This window comes from Mustelus asterias, chromosome 22 (assembly GCF_964213995.1).
Source record: "Mustelus asterias chromosome 22, sMusAst1.hap1.1, whole genome shotgun sequence".
Taxonomy (NCBI): Eukaryota; Metazoa; Chordata; class Chondrichthyes; order Carcharhiniformes; family Triakidae; genus Mustelus; species Mustelus asterias.
Window position 1 is genome coordinate 54,131,523 of NC_135822.1, and position 9,056 is coordinate 54,140,578.

At 48.3% G+C, this 9,056-nt stretch overlaps 1 non-coding gene across 1 annotated transcript; it reads right to left on the reverse strand.

Annotated features, from left to right (window-relative positions):
- Window positions 1–766: 766 nt before the first annotated feature.
- On the reverse strand, window positions 767–885 carry trnal-caa (transfer RNA leucine (anticodon CAA)). Its single transcript has 2 exons — window positions 848–885; window positions 767–812 (listed from the first exon to the last, which is right to left on the reverse strand). It is a non-coding gene; the product is annotated as a tRNA-Leu (tRNA).
- Between the last annotated feature and the right edge of the window lie 8,171 nt (window positions 886–9,056).

A 9,056-nucleotide genomic window follows, 5' to 3' on the forward strand; every position in this document is an offset into this window, starting at 1 on the left:
CACGTGGTTTCGATGATTGTGACTTCAAATCTGAGGTAAGTTTACCCATGGACGATAGACTTGGGAATTTGGGATATTAGTCCACATAAATTTCGTAAATCCGATGTCCTGAAGTCGATGTAGGAATGGACAAGTTGGAAAAGGTTCTATCTTATAACAGGTCAGATTTCACCTATCAAAACTCTCCCAGAGAAAATATTGCAACGGCTTTGAAGCAGACGGACTTTATTTTCGTGAACCAGGGGAAGTGTAGGTTGCGTCCCCGAGGAGGAAACAGAATACCGTCGACTATAGGGGATTGATCGAGAGCAGAGAGTTACTGTCCCTTAGTCCAGACACACGAATAAGATCCAAATTGACCAAAATCCACCTCTTTGAAACCCGTCGCTGATCCCTCCTGACCAATGCTACCTCTGATCTTTCTCTCGAAAGTCATAGAATCACAGAATAGAATCCCTACAGTGCAGAAGGAGGCCATTCGGCCCATCGAGTCTGCACCGAACACAATCCCACCCAGGCCCTATCCCCGTAACCCCACATATTTACCCTGCTAATCCCCCTGACATTAGGGTCAATTTATCAGGGCCAAACCTGCACATCTTTGGCCTGTGGGAAGAAACCAGAGCACCCGGCGGAAACCCATGCAAGTACGTGGAGAATATGCAAACTCCACACAGACAGTGACCTGAGGCCAGAATTGAACCCAGGTCCCTGGTGCTGTGAGGCAGCCGTGCCCACTGTGCCACCGTGGAGCCCCTAATGGAAATGTCAGGAGTGGGATTTGAACTCACGCCCCTAGGAAAGGATCAGAATTCCCCAGGCTTACACAAGGCAAGGCATCACACTCCTTGAGTCTGGTGCTTTAGACCACTCAGCCATCCTGACAACTTTGAGTCCTTGTTGACTCTCAAATTTAGACCATTAGTCCATAAGGTATAGGAGCGGAATTAGGCCATTTGGCCCATCGAGTCTGTTCCGGCATAGCTGATAAGTTTCTCAATCCCATTCTCCCGCCTTTTCCCCATAACCTTTGACCCCCCTTACCAATCAAGAACTTATCTATCTCTGTCTTAAAGACACTCAATGACCCGGCCTCCACAGCCTTCTGCGGCAATGAATTCCACAGATTCACCAAACCCTCTGAAGAAATTCCTCCTGACCTTACAAAGTCACAGAGGTTTACAGCATGGAAACAGGCCCTTTGGCCCAACTTGTCCATTATGCCCCTTTTTTTAACCATTAAGCTAGTCCCAATTGCCTGCGTTTGGCCCATATCCCTCTATACCCATCTTACCCATGTAACTGTCTAAATGCTTTTTAAAAGACAAAATTGTATCCGCCTCTACTACTACCTCTGGCAGCTTGTTCCAGACACTCACCACCCTCTGTGTGAAAAAATTGCCCCTCTGGACCCTTTGTATCTCTCCCCTCTCACCTTAAACCTATGCCCTCTAGTTTTAGACTCCCCTATCTTTGGGAAAAGATATTGACTATCGAACTGATCTATGCCCCTCGTTATTTTATAGACCTCTATAAGATCACCCCTCAGCCTCCTACGCTCCAGGGAAAAAAATCCCAGTCTTTCCAGCCTCCCCTTATAACTCAAACCATCAAGTCCCGGTAGCATCCTAGTAAATCTTTCCTGCACTCTTTCGCAGCGTGGTGGCACAGTGGTTAGCACTGCTGCCTCACAGCACCAGGGACCTGGGTTCAATACCGGCCTTGGGTCACTATCTGTGTGGAGTTTGCACATTCTCCCCAAGTCTGCGTGGGTTTTTCTCCGGGTGCTCCGGTTTCCTCCCACAATCCGAAGATGTGCTAGTTAGGTGGATTGGCCATGCTAAATTGCCCCTAGTGTCAGGGGGATTAGCAGGGTAAATGTATGGGGTAACGGGAATAGGGACCGGTGGGATTATGGTCGGTGAAGACTCAATGGGCTGAATGGCCTCCTCCTGCACTGTAGGGGGATTCTAAAGGGTCGTCCCTTTACTCTGAGGCTGTGCCCTCGGATCCTAGTCTCTCCGACTGATGGAAACATCTCCCCCATGTCCACACTATCCAGGCCTTTCAGTATTCTGTAAGTTTCAATGAGATTCCCCCTCATCCTTCTAAACTCCATCGAGGACGGACTCAGAGACCTCAGGCTTGCACCCATCTCTCCCAGTTTGAGTCTGTCCATCACAGGATTATAACTGGCATCTAGTTTCTGGTCCTCGACTCTGTCTCCAGCCTTTGACACAACTGAGGACTCCATTCTCCTCCAAGGCCTCGCCTGCCAGCTGGGATAGTAGTGGTTCCGTTCCACCCTTGATCTCAGGCAGATTTCCCCCCCATCCACATCCATAAGTTCATAAGGTATAGGAGCAGAATTAGGCCATTCAGCCCATCGAGTCTGCTCCGCCATTCGATCATGGCTGATATGCTCCTCATCCCCATTTTCCTGCCTTCTCCCCATAACCCTTCAACCCATTACCAATTAATAATCTGTCTAACTCCTCCTTAAATGTACTCACTGTCCCAGCATCCACTGCACTTTGGGGCAGCGAATTCCACAGATTCACAACCCTTTGGGAGAAGTAGTTTCTCCTCAGCTCTGTTTTAAATTTGCTGCCCCTTATCCTAAGACTATGACCTCTCGTCCCAGAATGCCCCACAAGAGGAAGCATCCGCTCCACGTCTACTTTATCCACACCTTTTATCATCTTGTAAACCTCAATTTGATCTCCCCTCATTCTTCTAAATTCCAGAGAGTATCGGCCTAAACTGTTCAATCTCTCTTCACACGGCAAACCCCCTCATCTCTGGAATCAATCTAGTGAACCTCCTCTGAACTGCCTCCAATGTCACTACATCTTTCCTCAGATAAGGGGACCAAAACTGTGCACAATACTCCAGGTGCGGCCTCACCAATGCCTTGTACAGTTGCAACAATACTTCCTTACCTTTATATTCTACTCCTTTAGCTATCAATGCCAACATTCCATTCACTTTCTTTATTACCAGCTGTACCTGCACGCTCGCTTTCTATCCAATGCCCTTTCTGCCGCTGTCCTAGCTCATCAGATGCTGAAACTCTCATCCGTGCCTCTGTTACTTCTAGATTTGACTACTTTGAAACACTCCTGGCTGTTCCCCCAGGTCCTACCATCCATAAACCTGAACCCTTCCAAAACTCTGCTGCCCCGTGTTTTAATCTGGACCTAATCTCGATCCTCTGTCACCCCCTACGCTCACTGACCCACACTGGCCTTCGGTCAAGCAACATAAGGGCGGCACGGTGGCACAGTGGTTGGCACTGCTGCCTCACAGCACCAGGGACCCGGGTTAGATTCCCAGCTTGGGTCACATTCTCCTCGTGTCTGCGTGGGTTTCCTCCAGGTGCTCTGGTTTCCTCCCACAAAAGTGCAAAGATATACTGGTCAGGTGGATTAGCCATGCTAAATTGCCCCTTAGTGTCCAAAGATGTGCAGGTTAGGTGGATTGGCCATGCTAAATTGCCCCTTAGTGTCCAAAGATGTGTAGGTTAGGTGGATTGGCCATGCTAAATTGCCCCTTAGTGTCCAAAGATGTGCAGGTTAGGTGGATTGGCCATGCTAAATTGCCCCTTAGTGTCCAAAGATGTGCAGGTTAGGTGGATTGGCCATGCTAAATTGCCCCTTAGTGTCCAAAGATGTGCAGGTTAGGTGGATTGGCCATGCTAAATTGCCCCTTAGTGTCCAAAGATGTGCAGGTTAGGTGGATTGGCCATGCTAAATTGCCCCTTAGTGTCCAAAGATGTGCAGGTTAGGTGGATTGGCCATGCTAAATTGCCCCTTAGTGTCCAAAGATGTGCAGGTTAGGTGGATTGGCCATGCTAAATTGTCTCTTAGTGTCCAAAGATGTGCAGGTTAGGTGGATTGGCCGTGCTAAATTGTCCCTTAGTGTCCAAAGATGTGCAGGTTAGGTGGATTGGCCATGCTAAATTGCTCCTTTGTGTCCAAAGATGTGCAGGTTAGGTGGATTGGCCATGCTAAATTGCCCCTTAGTGTCCAAAGATGTGCAGGTTAGGTGGATTGGCCATGCTAAATTGTCTCTTAGTGTCCAAAGATGTGCAGGTTAGGTGGATTGGCCGTGCTAAATTGTCCCTTAGTGTCCAAAGATGTGCAGGTTAGGTGGATTGGCCATGCTAAATTGCTCCTTTGTGTCCAAAGATGTGCAGGTTAGGTGGATTGGCCATGCTAAGTTGTCCCTTAGTGTCCAAAGATGTGCAGGTTAGGTGGATTGGCCATGCTAAATTGCCCCTTAGTGTCCAAAGATGTGTAGGTTAGGTGGATTGGCCATGCTAAATTGTCCCTTAGTGTCCAAAGATGTGCAGGTTAGGTGGATTGGCCATGCTAAATTGCTCCTTAGCGTCAAGGGGACTAGCTGGGGTAAATGCATGCGGTTACGAGAATAGGGCCTGGATGGGATTGTGGTCGGTGCAGACTCGATGGGCCGAATGGCCTCCTCCTGCGCTGTAGGGATTCTATGAAAGAATAAAAAATGCTGTGAAATCTCGACTTTAAAATTCTCACCCTTTTTTCAAACCTGCCTCTTGTGTCATCTCTGCGTATCTCCGCCAGCCCCCCACCCCCACTCCGAGATCTCTGCCTTCCCCTAACTCTGGCTTCTCGAGCATCCCTCCCCCCCCCTCGATTTCCATCGCTCCACCATTGATGGCCGTGCCTTCAGCTGCCTGGGGCCCCAAGTATTAGAATTCGCCTCCCTCGTCTCCTTCAAGAAGAATCAGGAGCAGGAGGAGGCCATTCAGCCCCTCGAGCCTGCTCCGCCATTCATTATGATCATGGCTGATCTCATCTGGGCCCCAACTCCACTTTCCTGCCCATTCCCCATTACCCTTCATAAGACCATAAGACATGGGAGCAGAATTAGGCCACTCGGCCCATCGAGTCTGCTCCGCCATTCAATCATGGCTGATATTTTCCTCATCCCCATTCTCCTGCCTTTTCCCCATAACCCCTGATCCCCTTATGAATCAAGAACCTGTCTATCTTTGTCTTAAAGACACTCAATGACCCGGCCTCCACAGCCTTCTGCGGCAAAGAGTTCCACAGATTCACCACTCTCTGGCTGAAGAAATTCCTCCTCATCTCTGTTTTAAAGGATCATCCCTTTAGCCTGAAGTTGTGCCCTCTGGTTCTAGTTTCTCCTACTAGTGGAAACATCCTCTCCACGTCCACCCTATCCAGGCCTCGCAGTATCCTGTAAGTTTCAATAAGATCCTCCCTCATTCTTCTAAACTCCAACGAGTACAGACCCAGAGTCCTCCACCGTTCCTCATACGACAAGCTCTTCATTCCAGGGATCATTCTTGTGAACCTCCTCTGGACCCTTTCCAAGGCCAGCACATCCTTCCTTAGATATTCATCCCGCCACTAATTAATTATACAGGGTCTTGGTGAGGCCACACCTAGAGTATTGTGTGCAGTTTTGGTCTCCTTTTCTGAGGAAGGATGTTCTTGCTCTCGAGGGAGTGCAGCGAAGGTTTACCAGGCTGATTCCGGGGATGGCGGAACTGATGTATGAGGAGAGATTGACTGGGTTAGGATTGTTTTCACTGGAGTTCAGATGAATGAGGGGGAATCTCATAGAGACTTATAAAATTCTAACAGGACTAGACAGGGTAGATGCAGGGAGGATGTTCCCGATGGTGGGAGAGTCCAGAACCAGGGGTCACAGTCTGAGGATTCGGGGTAGACCATTTAGGACAGAGGTGAGGAGACATTTCTTCACCCAAAGAGTGGTGAGCCTGTGGAATTCATTCCCACAGGAAGTAGTTGATGGGGGGGATGCTCAGGTCATGTACAGACAGTGCGTGTTTGGCAATAATTAAAATATGTCACGCAGTTAAAAATGTACTTTGTATTGTGATAAACCCCCCCCCCTTTGAGAACTAATACCTAACCACTCAAGGAGGAGTACCTCGCATCATAATCTGTTAAAATGCGTGTAAACTTTTCGTGATTAAATCAAAATAACTCCCTGACACACTCTCCAAAATCAACAAGTAACACTTTATTTCTCTAATTAACAATGAACAGGTTAATTACACTGTTAACAAACAGAATAAAAGATGGTTCTAATGGAATGCTGTTTAGATAGACACAATTCCCACTCATTAACAAAAAAAAATAGAATTTTAGCCACTCTCTAAGTTACAACCGGGTTTTGTGTCTTCCGGAATATTCTGGGCCTTCTCTGTTGATTCTTTCTTCTTTGGTACCTTTGCTATCTAGATGAGGCTTTGAGCTGTGAGCTGCGGCAGGCGGCCATTGTTCTCAGCCCTTGTCCCAATGCACTCTTCTTTTATACCTCTGATGACATATCAAGATCCCCCACAATAGGATTGGTCCTGGGTTGCCAAAACCATCGGACTTAAATTTAATAGGTTCTTGGTGTCTAAGTGCCGAATTCAAATTGATTGGCTGAAGTCAAAAGCCTATAAGCCTGTTGCCTTGGTAACACTACTGCTTGGCCTTTTGATACAAATGTTTCAGTTTGAGTTCTCTGTGTACTTACATTTTTGTAATTCTCTAAGCACAGAAACAGCACCATCTTTCAAATGAACCACGCAACGCTTTTTCCTTCGCATTCTCCCAACACCAATCTGCAATTACTCTACTCAACTTTGCAACAGTATGAAATGGACAATTTATAACTTGCCATCGCACCTTTCGCCTCCGAGGAGTTCAGAATTATGAAGATGGGGGTGCGGGTGGAACAGGGCAGAGAGGGAGAAACTATTCCCACTCGTAAAAGAACCGAGAACGACTGCGATTTACAAGTGAATTGCAAAAGAAGCAAGTGCGATGTGAGAAGGAGCTTTATTGTGCGCAGTTTTGGTCTCCTTATCTGAGGAAGGACGTCCTTGCGAGAGAGGGAGTACATCGAAGGTTTACCAGGCTGATTCCTGGGATGGCAGGTCTGTCATGTGAGGAGAGACTAAGTCGGTTAGGATAAGCGGGCACGGTGGCACAGTGGTTAGCACTGCTGCCTCACAGTGCCAGGGCCCTGGGTTCGATTCCCGGCTTGGATCACTGTCTGTGTGGAGTCTGCACGTTCTCCCCGTGTCTGCGTGGGTTTCCTCCGGGTGCTCCAGTATCCTCCCACAGTCCAAAAGATGTGCAGGTTAGGAGGATTGGCCATGCTAAATTGCCTCTTAGTGTCCCAGGATGTGTAGGTTAGGAGGATTGGCCATGCTAAATTGCCTCTTAGTGTCCCAGGATGTGCAGGTTAGGTGGATTGGCCATGCTAAATTGCCCCTTAGTGTCTAAAGATGTGCGGGTTAGGTGGATTGGCCATGCTAAATTGCCCCTTAGTGTCCAAAGATGTGCAGGTTAGGTGGATTGGCCATGATAAATTGCCCCTTAGTGTCTAAAGATGTGCAGGTTAGGTAGATTTGCCATGCTAAATTGTTCCTTAGTGTCCCAGGATGTGTAGGTTAGAGGGGTAAATATGTGGGATTAGGGGAAAGGGCCGAGCTGGGATTGCTGATGGTGCAGACTCGATGGGCCGAATGGCCTCCTTCTGCACTGTAGGGTTTCTATGATTCTATGATGCATTGGAGAGGGATCTCATAGAAACTTATAAAATTCTAACAGGGTTAGACAGGGTAGATCCAGAAAGAATGTTCCCGATGGTGGGGGGAGTCCGGAACTAGGGGCCAAAGTTTGAGGATAAGGGGTAAACCTTTTAGGACTGAGGTGAGGAGAAATTTCTTCACCCAGAGGGTGGTGAATGTGTGGAATTCACTCCCACAGAAAGTAGTTGTGTGATTTCAAGAAGAAATTAGATTTCGCTCTTGGGGCTAAAGGGATCGAGGGATATGGGGGGAAGGGGGATCAGGATATTGAATTCGATGATCAGCCATGATCAAAGTGAATGGCGGAGCAGGTTCGAAGGGCCGAATGGCCTCCTCCTGCTTCTAGTTTCTATGTTTCACACAACGAGTGGTTGGGGTCTGGAACGTTCCGCCTGGAAGTGTGGTGGAGGCAGGGTCAATCGAGGCGTTCGAGTGGGAATTAGGTGATTATTTGGATGGAAACAGTGTGCAGGGGTACAGGGGGAACGGCACTGAGCCATAATGCTCGTCTGGGGAGCAGTTGCAGACACGATGGGCCGAATGGCCTAGTTCTGCGGCTGTGTTGGAGGAGTGGTGGGGGGGAGGTGGGGGGGGGGGGGGTGGCGGGTGGCTGGGGGAGATGCAGAGAGACGAGACCAGGGTGGGATTTGTGAAACAAGGAGGAGAATTTTCAAATCTAATTGTTGCCTCATAAGGAGCCAGGGCAAGTCATCGACGGCCGTAACAATCCTGCGATGTGGCCGAAGGTGGACATTCTGCCCATTGAATGCATGCTGGCTCCCTTTCGAGCAATTCATTGTGTGAAACATAGAAACTCGAAACAGGAGGAGGCCATTCGGCCCTTCGAGCCTGCTCCGTCATTCATTTTGATCATAGCTGATCGTCAAATTCAATATCCTGATCCCCCCTTCCCCCCATATTCCTCAATCCCTTTCACCCCAAGAGCTATATAGAATCCTTACAGTGCAGAAGGAGGCCATTCGACCCATCGAGTCTCCACCGACAACAATCCCAGCCAGGCCCTATTCCCATAACTCCATGTGTTTACCCTAGCTAGTCCTGCTGATATTAAGGGGCAATTTAGCATGGCCAATCCACCTAACCCACACATCTTTGGACATTAAGGGGCAATTCAGCATGGCCAATCCATCTAACCCACACATCTTTGGACATTAAGGGGCAATTTAGCATGGCCAATCCATCTAACCCACACATCTTTGGACATTAAGGGGCAGTTTAGCATGGCCAATCCATCTAACCCACACATCTTTGGACACTCAGGGGCAATTTAGCATGGCCAATCCACCTAACCTACACATCTTTGGACATTAAGGGACAATTTAGCATGGCCAATCCACCTAACCTACACATCTTTGGACATTAAGGGACAATTTAGCATGGCCAATCCATCTAACCCACACATCTTTGGACATTA